This window comes from Pinus tabuliformis, chromosome 3_1 (genome assembly GCF_031772625.1).
Source record: "Pinus tabuliformis cultivar Carrire ecotype Pingquan chromosome 3_1, CPIR1, whole genome shotgun sequence".
In the NCBI taxonomy this organism is placed as follows: domain Eukaryota; kingdom Viridiplantae; phylum Streptophyta; class Pinopsida; order Pinales; family Pinaceae; genus Pinus; species Pinus tabuliformis.
In genome coordinates, this window is record NC_142301.1 from 117,587,023 (window position 1) to 117,602,114 (window position 15,092).

General features: G+C 36.5%; 1 protein-coding gene across 1 annotated transcript in view; it reads right to left on the reverse strand.

Moving 5' to 3' along the window:
* The window catches only part of DEG7 (DegP protease 7), a 375,281-nt gene that overhangs the window by 72,895 nt on the left and 287,294 nt on the right, over window positions 1–15,092 (reverse strand). The window lies entirely within an intron of this gene.

The following is a 15,092-nucleotide window of genomic DNA, read 5'->3' on the forward strand; positions in this document are numbered from 1 at the left end:
TGTTTAGAAGAGTGGTTAACTCCCTCAACAGAATTAGTGGAAAGAGAGAGGAGTAGACAGCCTAGATTACAATCACCACAATTGCATTTCTTATCAAGCTCAGACTAGCAAAGCAGCATCTGAATTTAGAAGCTGAGATAGAAACGAGGAGGAGGACATGTACGTTCTCTGTCTCATGTTCTAAGATAGGTTAAAAGGAAAGAAGTTGGCCAAAAATCTGACTATGGTTATGTTGTTTGTGGGTGAAAAATCTGCACTTCAGTGAGAAAATTCTCTGAAATAAAGTGAAGGAAGGGGTCTTAATTTTTGTGTATAAGAAAGGTCACAAGGTCTGACAATAGAGTAGAAACAAGGGCTGAGTTCCTTATCCTTTAAGCACAGGAAAATTACTCTAGTTCAAGAATGCTGGAGCAACCATAAATCTATGTTTATAGGCAGAACTGAGGCAGCCACAGAAAGATCAGATCCGAACCTGCAGTGGGAGCAGAAGGCTACTACAGGGCTGAAAATTTAAGAGGTTGTGTAGTATTGAACCGAGTTATCTCAGAACTAAGCAAGGTACCTTGAAGATTTGTCTTATGAAATTGCAGTGCATGGTAGGGTTGTTTCATAAAAGCTTTAAGGGTTGTTCCATAGTGATTGTGTTTTGAAGTAACAAAGTCATTGTGTAAGGGCTTCCTAGTGTGCCCTAGTTGATATGATTTTGTGTGATAAATCACAATCAAGTGGGTTGTCCTAGAAAGCCCTAGAACAGTCATCTTAAAACATGTGTGAGGGTTAGTGAAAGGCAGCCTAAGAACAATGAAGCTTAAGGAACAAAGGACTGTTAGTAGTTGTGTTCTGTCATCTTTGGTGAAGCAAAGAAATTGTTTGAAGACTGGTTAATATGCCCTAGATCAGTGGACTGTGCGAGGGTTGGTTTGATGCCCTAGTTTAGTGAAGTCTATGATAAAAGGGTTGTGTGCTAGAAGTTGTAAATACAGTGATACAAGAGTGGTTTGTCATTGTTGAAAGGAAGTTTGACTGGTGCTCCAAAACTAACAATTTGGAGCTGCATAAGCACAGTTGAAGGACTGTGTAATAGACTATCTGTTGAGAAATCTAGGGCATAGCAATTAAGTGATTTCTCTTCTATTAGTAACTGCTTGTGAGTGTTTTTTACTTCTTTACATTAGGACCTTCTTTTACTTGGGTTATTAGTGTTCTTCTTCATCAAACAGCTACCAATGCATAAACCATAAAGAGACGAGAAACATAGAATATAAGCTATCAGTCAAGGCCAAAACCTCTCCCATTTGAGAGGAAAACCCGAACGAATTCTTCATCTTATAGAGATTCCAATTGAAGAACACCAAGACCAATACCCTTGACCTATTTGCCACTCCCAAACCAAGACATAAGTTCCCTTGATGAGGTCCTTAAACAATGATAGTCAACTTTCTTCTCCTTCACTTTTCTCAGCTCCTCTTCCGTTTTAACTTTTGACGTCCATCTACTTCAAACTTTTGGACTCCTTGGATTAGGTTTGCAATCCTATTTCAGAAACCCTATCTTATGCATAAGACCTTATCTTATGCCTTCACTTTCTTCGCTTTGGATAGGGTCTTCTTCTAGCTTGACTCGGCTCCCTTCTTGTCTTGACCTTCTTCCAACTTGCCTACCCAATGAGGATTGTTATTCTTCTCGGTTCTTTCTGCAGCAAGTGTCCTCTTTCTTCTTCACACGTGTGTCCTAAAACAGACCCAAAACAGATCCAAATGATACCCAAGAAAACTCCGCTCTTCTTTCTTTCTTCACACTGGCTAGGAGGCTTCCTTTCACTCACATTCGCACCACTTACTAACTTCAGAACTCAACTGAAAATCTCTGCTCTGAAATGAGGCCAAGTGGCATATTTATATTTGTTTGCCATGATAATAAGCCGACTTGTCATCCAGCTAGGCTGACATGTCATTTGGAGAGATATTATTCTTCCTTTTGAAGTCGACTTGAAGGGAGATGCTTGTGCTTGTCTTGGAGGACTATTTATACTTATCTAATGACTCATACAAAATGTAACATACCCAAGAAGGGTCCTTCATACATGAAATTGACTCAATTTGACTTTTATGACTAGATGACAAAACCCAAAGGCTCACAATGGGAGCCATTACTAAAAATAAAATTCCTTGCTCATGAAACCCATAAGACAAGCATCACAAGAATAATTGTATTTTTCTACTTTTCATCAATTACATAAAATGACAATTACGCATGTCATTATAAAGACTAAACCTAGTTATACTTTTCAACACTCCCTCTTAACTAGGGAGGCATTCATAATGGTACTTGGTCATTCTCAATCTGAAAAATTTGTCATAAGAAAAGTTGGATTGGTAACCCATTTGTTTAGCATCATATCAACCAACATTGTAACATAGCAAGGCCTTGACTAACAGCTCTATCTCTCCATGAGATATGAGCTCAATGTTGGTGAGACCAATGATGTATAAACACCCTCATCATTGTCTCTCTCAAAACATACCCCACCCGGGTTCTCAGAGTGTGTTCCACCAGGACTATTCTTATCTTGGATTCCCAGTCCTCAAAGAATATCGATCCTCTACAACTACTCTTATCTTGGATGCCCTATCTCATCCTCAAAGAGCATCGGATGCCAGATGTTTACCCAATCCTCCATTCTGTCTTCCCAAGTGAAGACAAGAATGATGTGTCTATCTTTCCCTCTTAATTAGGGAGGACATATCTATTCCAATAAAGGAATGTACACTCCCTCTTGGCTTAGGAATTATGTTTCCAAGTTTCTACCAAGTAAGAAACTTGTTTCCAGGCTCCCTCTTAATTAGGGACCTATAGCAGCTCCTCAAGTGGAGATGATGGGACAACCAGCTGCTTGAAGAACTCTTCCTCGCGATGTCATGAACTTCTCTTTGTTATTTGAGAGTTTTCATGTTTGGGACTTCTTCATAGGGCACTTACCATCCATCACTTTCCTCCATGAGACAACCATGTCATCATCGGAAAGTGATCCATCAGTTCTTATATGGCCTTCCTTCATGCCATGCTGCTTTCTTCATGCCATGTTTCCTTAAGGATCTTTCATCCTATTACATGTGCATCGGTGATGGAAGACATCCATAGATCTTCCCTAGGAAGCCCTACATAAACCCATCCAAATATTTGTTCAAAAATAAAGGAATGAACATCATGACGTCTTCTACTTTGCATCAACATCCTGCATACATATCGACACATCTCCCAAAGATATATATTGTCAAGTGTCTCTTTCTTTTTCAGACTCCATCAGAGTCTTCATATCTTCCATGGAGATATCCTAGTCAAATCTTGTTGGTCTTTCGGATGTTGATTGCCTTTACCATGGTTGCATATTCCACAATCTCTTCCTTCCTTTCTTCACACATTTCATTCCTAGTAATTTCCAATCAGAATTCCTCAATTATAGTTAACCGCCTCATATTACATATGAGGACATATTATGTTGATTTAGTGAATGTGTGAACCACGCATTTATGCATTCCTTCGAAGGAGGAGTTCCTTCCTTTGATTATGCTCTCAAGATAGAGAATTGATCCATGTTACTTGCAACCATATGACATGACTCTTCAATATAGACTGTAAACATACATACCTCATTTTCCTTTGGGTCATCCAGACTTCCTACAGCAGCTTCCTTGATTGAAAGAACTTCAATCCCTTGATTTGCTTCTCCTTTTATGTCATCATACCCATCATCCATGAATTCCACAAGTTTGAAATTCTTAATGAAACACTTGCTCGCCCTCATGATCGATGAAGCTTTCAATGAAGATTCCATTAGAGAATATTGAGGATCTAAAGTGTCCCCATCAAAAAATGTTTCCTTTTTGACAGGTATGACGAACCTTGTACTAGATGACCTTTCCACTTATATTTTCAATGAGATTCCCAAGTGCTATATTCTTGACTTCCATAGATTCTAACCATCTTTCATGCTTCTCTCTGATGATGTCCCGAGCTCTTGCTTTCAATGCTTATATGATGTCGTGATGCATCCCATTATTTTACTTAGTGAATCATGATAGCCATATCTTACAACAAAAGACTTGGGAACTTGAAAAGAACTTATGTGAGGAAGATTATCTCAATAGTGGAGATCTATTACTCCCTCCTTCTTGGATTTCTTCTTTTCAACTTCCTCCAATTCCTCGTTGATGTGGGCTTCTTCTCTTATTCTTTTGTTATTGTCCTTCTTGAGCTTAGGACAATCTCTCCTATAGTGCCCATATTCTTGACACCCATAACATTGTATTTTAGCCATGTTCTTCTTTTTCCGAGTACTTTCCACATTTTCCCTTTCTTTTGTCATTGTAGCATATGCTCGATTTTGCTCACTTGCTCCCGCATCAGATTTGGCCTTTATTCTAGATTCTTCAATCTTGCACAGTGACCATAGATCCTGGAATGGAGTAGCTTCTTTCTTCCCATAAATACTTTAAGTAAATTTACCTCACTCTTCCAGTAGTGCATTTAATACCAATGTAGTCATTTCTCTATCAAATATTACTTCTCCTAGATCTTGTAGTTGATCCCGGATTTCAAAATTTAGATATCCTCATAAAGTATGAGGCTATCCATCTTCCCTTGACATCTTCAACTTGTAGAGTTCTTGTCTAAATGAGATGAATTCTCCAACAGTGCTTAAAGAATATAACTCTACTAGTTTGTCATAGATTTCTTTTGATGTTTCGAGTTTAGATACATATGAGATGAATGGATCCTTGATGGATTCTATGAGAATCCATCGAGCCCTAACTTCCCCTTTCATATACTTGGCAAGAGCTTGAGCATCTTCCTTTCTTGGTTTAGTGATAGATCCTTTGACATGTTCCATAACCTCATTTTCAATGAGATTCAAATTTGTCCTTTTCTTCCATGCAAGATAGTTTGAAGCCCCAACCAATTTGTTGTTTTCCTTGCAAAAATACATTTTGGCAGATTTTGATATGGACATAAATGTACTTAGTTGATAGGATGCTCCTTCTCCTTGTTGCATCCTTGATGTTGATGATGATATAGAGGATAGAAAACTTCTCCTTGACAAGGAGAGTTTTCTTTAATAATGATCCTTTGATCCTACAAAGAGGGAGATCCCTTGGATCTTTTGATGATGGATACTTTGTTGATGAAAATCAATAATGACTTCTTGAAGATGATCCCAAGACTTCTTTAGAGACTCCTTCGATTTACGGTTATATTGCTTCCTTTGTATATCTTAATTTTAAGATGATCTTCGCTTAGATGCCTTTTCCGAGATTTGATGCTTAAGTGTCCCTTGATAAGATGCCCTTCCTTGACTTAGTCACCTTAGCTTTGAAACCATGTTGAGAAATCTAGGACATAGCAATTAAGTAATTTTTGTTCTATTAGTAACTGCTTGTGAGTGCTTTTTACTTTTTTAGATTAGGATCTTCTTTTACTTGGGTTATTAGTGTTCTTCCTCATCAAACAGCTACCAATGCATAAACCATAAAGAGACAAGAGACACTGAATATAGGCTATCAGCCAGGGCTAGAACCTCTCCCACTTGAAACCTGAACAAATTCTTTTCCTTATAGAGATTCCAGTTGACAAATACCAAGACCAAGACCCTTGACCTGTTTGCCACTCCAAGACCAAGACACAAGTTCCCTTGATGAGATCCTTAGACAACGATAGTCAACTTTCTGAGCCTTCCCTTCCCTCGGCTCCTTTTCCACTTCGACCTCCTTCTTCTTCAAACCTTCGGCCTCCTTGAATTAGGTCTACAATCCTATTTCAGAAACCCTAGCTTATGCACAAGACCTTATCTTATGACTTCACTTTCTTTGCTTTGGATAGGTTCTTCTTCTAGCTTGACTCAGCTCCCTTCTTGTCTCGACCTTCTTCCCACTCGGCAGCCCAATGATGATTGTTATTCTTCTCGTTTCTTTCTACAAAAAGTTTACTATTCCTTCTTCGCATGTGTGTCCTAAAATAGACCCAAAACAGATCCAAATGTTACCCAAGAAAACTTCGCTCTTATTTCTTTTTTCACACTAGCTAGGAGGCTTCCTTTTTCTAACCTTCATACCACCTACGAACTTCAAAACTCAACCAAAAATCTATGCTTTGAAATGAGGCCGAGTGGCCTATTTATAGTTTTCTGCCATGATAATAAGTCGACTCGTCATCCAGCTAGGCCAACGTGTCATTTGGAGAGATATTATTATTCCTTTTGAAGCCGACTTCAAGGGAGATGCTTTTTCTTGTCTTGGAGGGCTATTTACACTTATCTAATGATTCATACAAAATGTAACATGCCCAAGAAGGGTCCTTCATACATGACATTGACTCAATTTGACTTTTATGACTAGATGACAAAACCTAAAGGCTCATAATGGGAGCTATTACTAAAAATAAAATTCCTTGCTCATGAATCCCATGAGACAAGCATTACAATAATAATTTTCTTATTCTTCTTTTCATCAATTACATAAAATGACAATTACATGTCATTATGAAGATCAAACCTAGTTATACTTTTCAACACTATCTTCATTGTAGGAAGTAGTTTTATACACAATGCAGGATGCAGTAGATGAAATGCTCAAGTACAAGAACATGGACTGTTAGGAGACAGATTTGAAGTCGTAGTTCAAAAGTTGCAGTTAAGCAAACTCAGTGATAAAAGGGTTGGTTGAGGAAGCTACAACAACGATCTACACAAAATAATCAGTAGTTGATGCAAGGGAAGTATGTGTACTTCTAGCACAAGCTGAGGCTTGTTGATGCACTCTCCCTGTTTAAGAGGAAGTGATCATGAACTAATCCTTTCAGGTTGAGAGGGAGTTAGGACACTTGGTTCTCCTTGTGTCATGTACTATGACGAATTAGGATTGACATGCTATGTCAAGTACATAGACATGGGTAAGGAGAATGGTGGATTGGACAAGCATCTTGGACAGACATTCTTGAGTCATGTACTGTGATGGATTAGGATGGAAATCCTATGTCAATTACATGGACTTGGATAAAGAATGGTCTCATGGACAGACATTTCCTTGAGGGAAATGGTCCAATGGAGGACATACTCCAGGTATCCTAGGTGGAGTATATGACATGGAAAGGTAGTATGGTGTCTCATGGAATGCCTCCCGGCATTGTGCTCTGATCTTGTGGAGAGATAGAGTGTACATGTCAAGGCCTTGTTAACGTGACAATGTTGACTATAATTGTGTAATTGTTGGGTAAGACTAGTATTGTGTAACTGTTTGATGATGAAGGAATAATAAATAACGAAAGATAGAAGATTAACTCTCACAAGTAATTACCAAGTAAGAAAAGCAATCATCATCTACATTGCCTTTGATTTTCTAACACATCTCAGCCAAAGAAGATAAGAAAAGGAGCTTGAACCTGAAGTAGCAAGAAAAAGTTCAAAGCTCATGAACTTAGAAGCAAGACAAAGCAATGATTTGTAATTGTTATCTTTGTTTTGGATCAAAACTTATTACTATATTTTTCTTCCCGTTTTCGAGCCATCTTTTGTTGGATTTGGACGCTTTGTTGTCTTGTGGTGAAGTCTTCAGCCTTCATTTAGAGAAGACCTTCGGCCCTCTTGAAGCAGAAGTCTTAGCCCTTGTGAAGCACTGAACTTAGTACTGTGAAGCAGAAAAGTTCAAACGTTGATACCTCGGCCTGTGGAGCAATGGTGTACAAACAACTGAACATTGTAATTGACAGATAACAAATATATATATATATGGAATAATGATTCTTACAATGGGAGTGCCCCTGGTGCCTTTACATGAAGCACCATGATCTTTTGATCGTGCCCCTTCTTCCTAAATTAAACATTAAAACATATTTAATTTTATTACATAACATTGCCCTCCTCTCAAAATAATGCTTTATCCTCAAAACGTAAGTAACAAAGGGTGTTGTTGACCATGTGCTTTTGTCTCCCAAGAGACTTCTTCTTCTGGTAGGTTCTTCCACTTAATAGGGTGTTCTTTGATTACTCATGATCGCAATTTCATTTCACTGGTGGTGATGATTTCTTCTGGTTCTAAAATGATCTTCCCTTCGTCATCTAATGTCGAGAATGTTGTTTGTGTGAAAATTCCTAGATCTAACAATCTCAACAATCCTACTGCAACCAACTGAATCTACTTCACCTAGATTGTAAATTACATTACAAGCTTATTTCAAAATTCTTCTTGAAACATTGAAGTAAATTACTGAAGCAGCTTGCACCAATTAAATATGATTTTGAAACATAGAAACTAAGAAAGGAAAATAGAAGCACATAGGACAGTTATTTTTGGACAAAAGTCCCCAGAAAAACCCAATGTATGAAAACGGATGCAGCAGCTCTGAGGGTTTATTATTATTAAGCAGTAGAAAATTCTAAATACATCGCTGAATACCTCACAGGTTTATGTAGTTACAGAGAGAAATACTAGCAAAAGCTTTGTGAGTTTACCTCACACAATCACTAAGAAAAAGTCTCGGTTGTTCCGGCTACTAGATGAGGTGCCCCTGGCAGGCTCTGCATTATCACTACACTGCCTCTACGATGTCCCAGTGTCAACCCTCTCAGGCACATCGTCACCCAACTAGGGAATCGATCAGTAGCCCAAGGTCACTGCTCTCAGCCTCCCAGTCTCACACCTCGGCTTCCGGTTGCTGAAACTGACCCTCTTCTCTAACTTTCAACTCTTTCTCTCTCCCTTTGTGTTGCTTCTGTGTGGCCCTTCTGGCCCTGCGTCAACCTCTGCGTCAAGGCTACTCAATCACTCTCTGCCTCTCTATCTTGATGATTCTCTGGCTGAGAATCTCTCTCTCTCCAGAAGCTGCTATCCCTACCCCTCAACTGCTAAAGATATCCTCAATCGATTTTTCCTCCAGAGAACTTCTCACTTCAGAAAATCAATTTCCTTGATCTCTCTATGTATTTTCCAAATGACCCTCAAGCCCCTTCTTATATCTTCTTGTTGGACAACCAATGGCCTAGATTAAATCATAATCAAAGGCTCAAATCGGTTTGGCTTGATCCGTGTCTTTTTTTAGAAGTTTCATCCATGATCCCTTGATAACCAATAGTATTAGTTATTTGGCTCATTTCATTATATATGACATTATGACTCATGATATGAGATACATGATTATATTTTTTGTTGATATTTTGGGGTTGAGTCGGGACTCATGACTTAGTATTCAGGACATGATTTGTTGTTATGTGTGATGTAGCACTAGACATGATATTACACATCTTAAATATTAGTTTTCTTTTCATATTTATGTGTCAATGCTCCAATATAATGTCGTGCATGCTTTAGATATTAAAAAAAATTGACCAAAAAAATGAATTTTTTGAATTTGCTGATATTTTCCCAATTTTTACCGATTTTTTCACGATTTTTACAATTTCGGGGACTCACCGATTTAATCTCCATTGCGATGTTCGCAACATTGGTTAGATCTTGCATTGAATGATGTTGTAATTGTATTACCCCTTATTGATGAGTCACTTCAGTGTTCATAAGGGTTGAGACATGCAAGGGTTGCTTCCTTTGACATAATGGATGAAGCGAACAAAGTTCCTTCTACAGATTAATTACTCCAAAAGACTTGGAATATAAAGATATCCATGAGGATACTATTATGAATATAATTCATAACAGGTAATTAAATAAAATAAATGTAAATATTAAATAATTAAATATTAATTAAGTTAAATAGTCATTAAGTTAAGTGAAAAAGAATGTCTAAAAGACATGCCCATTCACGAAAGGACACCTACTTAGGTATATAAATGCAGGTCCTCATTGTAAACATTCATAAACTTATACATTTTATATATATTAATAAATTATTATTACAAATACCTGCGTGTATTTTAACATATTAAGTTTTCAAGCCATCAGGTTTTTTGCTTTAGCATAGTTTTTATGCTTCAGTGGTATTAGAGCCATGACGCAAAATATAATGATGCAAGTCTTTGAACATTGTTCGCCGCACAATGTGCCATTACGTTCACGTCCTGGTTGCGTTGAGCAGTTTAATAAAATTCAAGAAGTATTTCAGCGTTTAGAAAAATCATGTGTCGAAGCTACAACATGTTTTAAGGAGACTTATGCAGAAATCGATAATAAGGAAGATGATAGTGATGGTGAAAAAAAACAAGGTGAAGCATTAGATGATTATAATGTTGAAGATTTTGATGAAGCTGATATAGATCAGGATGATAACCCAGATGAAGATGATGTGGATGAGGACTATCATGAGAAACAGGGGGATGAACAATATCATAACAATGTGGAAGATGCAAAAGAAGATATTAGTGGTGATAAAGATTCTTTTACACCAACAAATTTCATTGAGCAGGCTGATGAAGTGATCCGAAAAGAGTTGGTGTCCCTACTAGAGCAAGACTATGCAAAATATCCCCTTGAAGAAAACTCAGTTAAGGAGAAAAAAAAGGGCAGTAAGGGCACTCCCAATGGAAGGCCTCAAGTTCCAATTCCTTATATAGATGATTTTGATGAAAAAGAATTAAATGAGGTTGCACAGCTAATTGAAGAAGAAGTCTCAATTTTGCGAGTGGGAATGGGACATGAAGATGCTTCAGTCGATGACTTTTCTGAAGCTCAGGATGCTTGTCTTGAAGATATGATGTACTTCCTAGGTCGTAACAACTATGGTCTAGGACTCTAGGTATTGTAGTCAATGTTACTGATAAACTCGCAGCAACAGAAAATGATTTTGAAAATATGAGAAATCGTATGGAAAGTGAGACCCGTTTTTATGGAAAAACTGCTTTAACAGAGTTACTAACAATCAGTGTTGATAATATCGCCGAAATATCGGCGATATTCGCAAATATCGCGATATTTTCGGCGAGCCGAAATATCGCCCCCAAAAAATCGCGATATTTTCCTGTTTTGAATTTCGCGCGCGATTTCCGATATTTCGGCGATATTTTAGAAAATATCGCGAGACGATGGAAAATATCGCCGGGCGGCCTGTATAAATTAATTTTTGGGTTTTGCGATTCGTCATTTTGTTTTTGTGAGAGCTGGAGACGAACGCGGTCGCTGCGAAGGAGGGTTTGGCTGCCACGAACAGGTATGTACTATGAATCATGAACTCACAAATATGTGCATCCACCGCGCTCAACTAAAAGAATAGGAGAATAATTTCCAGTCTTAGGAGCTAAATCACTGAGCTCCACGCAAGCATTCAATGGATTTGCAACGTAAACTACACCCATAATGCCAGCTCCTGAGATACGGGGTGCTGCAATGCAAATATACAGATGAGAAAACAGGTGACCTCCATTTGGACTTGTAACGTGTGAAATGAGCACAAGAAGCAAAGAAATGATAAACTAATTCAAATAACAATAACAAATTGTAAGGTCTTCAATTAATTGAGCAAATGATTCGTATGGCAGTGTGTATGGCGGCTGAGTGACAATTTCTGTTTTCTTCAAGGTATTGCTATGCTTCTCTTCCGTGCTTATCGTTTCCAGATTTCTCTTCCTTTTTCTTCTCAGTGTGGGACCAAATGGTAATTTTTTTCCTTTCAATTTGGAAATCTAATTGTATACGTGCAAGGGCCTGACATGATCAATAACCAGGAACCAGAGAAACTCTGACAAAAAAATACTGTCCGAAGGCTAGGTCAGACAAAATCTCATAAGGCCAGGCTCATAAACAAAGACTAATACAAAATGTGAACCAAATAAAGCTCCCCAATAAAATAGCCAAAATATTTGGAATACAACTGAGAAATTCATTATAGGATAAAATTATAAATATATAATATATGAATGTATGAGTAAAAAATTAAAATGATATGATAACATTTACAAATGAGGGACCCAACAACAGTAAAAATCACCAATTGTAGAAACTTTATATATTACATTTTTTAAAATTTATTTAATCTAGGCTGGGAGCTGTCTCTGAAATTTGAATTATAGATAATAAAAAGTTAAAAACCATTGGCTGTATCAGAAATAAAATTACGCAGCAGAGTTTAAATCAGAGAGGTCAATCACAAATTGCAAAATCTCAGAAATAAAATTTCTTTCCTCCACTGATGATGATGAGATACTTTTATTATTATATGTGATGTTATTTTGTATTGGTTCTCCACATTTGAGTCCTTGAATGGACAATTATCAGGGATTAGCACGATTTGGTATCGCCTTTGATATATCATTTCTATTTGACATCATATATATCAGTGTTTTCTTCATATTTATGTGCCAATGTGTTTATTTCATGTTGTTATTGCTTTATATGTTTAAAAATCTGAAAAAAATGAATATATTATGCATTTTTTATGCTTGTCGATATTTGCCGATATTTTCGCCGATATTGCCGATAAGATATTTTCTAAACCCTCGCCGATATTTTCCCGATACCGATATTATCAACACTGCTAACAATGCTATTTGAGGCATGTGGAGTTAAATACCAGGCAGATGAAGGTCCTTTGGACGAAATTGATGTGGATGATGTGGTGGTCTCCTTAGTAAACCAAGCCAAGGATGGCAATATAGAAGACTACCTTGGATCCAAGCAAAAGGATTTGAAGAATTTCAAAGATAACCTTCTTGTTTTTTTGGATAGCCTTGTTCTTGAATGCCAGGATGGACCTTTGTTTGATCAAGTATTCATGGAGAAATGCATAGATTATGTGATTGCTCTTTCATGTAAACCTCCAAGAGATTTTCGACAGGTTACAAAATTGGTTGGACTCCAGCTTGTGACATCACTGTTAATTAAAAAAAATAAAGAAACAAAAAAACGTTTGTTGCCGCCATCACAGGTTATGCCCACGGTCAAACACTGGGTCATACCTACGTGAGCCTCAGTGATACAACGGGTCCATTAAAAATGGTCCAAAAGCACAGTCATATAAGGGTTACGCGTTTGTAATGGTCCAAAGCATAGTCGTACAGTCGTATGATGTTAAGCGTTGGTCACACCACAGACGTTTGATAAAATATTTAGGTCAGTAAATACGGAGATTTGATCAAATATTTAGGGTAATAAATACGGAGGTTTGATAAAATATTTAGGTTTATATATATATATCTATATATATATATATAATTAAATAAATATATATATATATATATATATATATATATAAATAACTTATTTAAAAAAAATAGTAAATAAAAAAATTTATTATTATTCTATTAAAAAAAATAGACTTACTAAAAAAAAAAAAATTAAAGGAAATTTTAGCTATAAGACAAGAGGATGGTCAGATTATAGACATCGAGACGACAGACACTAAGTGAAGAAAAGCCACAACATTAAAGCTTTGAGGACAAAGCTTCCGAAGGAAGGGGCTATGTTATAAATATAATTCATAACAAGTAATTAAATAAAATAAATATAAATATTAAATAATTAAATATTAATTAGGTTAAATAGTCATTAAGTGAAAAAGCATGTCTAAAAGACATGCCCATTCACGAAAAAACACCTATTTAGGTATATAAATGCGGGTCCTCATTGTAAACATTCATCAACTTATACATTTTATATATATTAATAAATTATTATTACAAATTCCTGTGTGTATTTTAACATATTAAGTTTTCAAGCTATCAGTTTTTGTGCTTCAGCATAGTTTTATGCTTCAGATAAAAATATTACATATTAAATATATGAACAAAATGATGATACAATGAGAACTAAGGGCTTGCTTATATACCAGGAAGGTGTCTCTTCATGGAGAGTCATGTCTCATTTAGACATGACTCTTCAACCTAATTACTAATTAACTAACCATTATTTATGATTATTATCATTTACATTATTTTACATTATTTCCTATATATTTATTCATAACAATGGACAACATGTGTTCAAGAACCGGGTGATGGTCATAATTAGTGAGGTAGACCTCATGCTAGGCTTTTTTCCCACGATGTAATTCATATGTCCCTATCCATATTTTGCATTTTGTTATTCTCTATTTCAGTTTTGTTGTGGCCATGATATGCTCTTTCTATTTCTTTTAGCTTCATCAACCTCCTAGGACAAAGTTGTCTACCCTTTGTGTCTTTCCAACTATATGCACAGATTCATTTAGGACTACGAGCTCTAAGTTTTACAGAGTGTTACTGATTGATTGTTGCATCATAGTTTGACTCTTAAAGTCGTCTATGGATTCTCGGATCTCCAATGTTAGCAAGCACTAACCCAAAGTGCAGGGAGAGAGTATGTGGTGCCAGTGCACTATTTCTAGTGACTTTGAAACCAGACAATTTCAACAGGGACTTTACAATGCATTACAAGGTTTGGGTTATTGAACATATGCAGAGCTCCCTGTTTAGATAGGATATAAAAAGGAAATTACGCACCTGTGACCATGCCAACAAATATGCTGAGCTTTTCATATTGATGCTTCTACAAATCTAAGTTCATGCAAAATATCTTTAAAGGAATTTAGCAGAAAATGTAAAATCCAAGGAACAAAGTATCCTCTGTTCATCGCAAACACAATGAACAAGTTTGTTAAATCTTGCAAAATGTGTCATAATAGTAGGGGGAATAACTTCTGAATATAATTACGGAATTCATCATTCTGGGCACTGATGAGTATGATTTTCTTCTCTCCTTGATGAACAAATGTTCACTAGTGTCAAAAAGGCCAATAAAACCACCTATTTTACAAGTTTCTCTTAAGTTGAGAGTACACAATCAATCTGCACGTTTTTGAATTCCACGTTCACACAACAAGACAGATACCACAGATTACAAAAGAACATCTCTTATATATTCATCCAAATCAATCTACAAGTCAAATGTATTTCTTGAATCAGAGTTCGCAAATATGTCAGTCACCTTTTAAAAACCACACCATGGTATTTTTCCATTCAAAAACTACATGGGATTCTTATGAGAAATTTACTTGTATTAAAATCAACTAAAGTCTCATTTAAACATCAGAAATTTGTTAATGTTTCTTAGCACAAACAATCTCAGAACCCCCATACTTTGACCTGATATAAAACCAAGCAATTAATGTGTAGCATTATG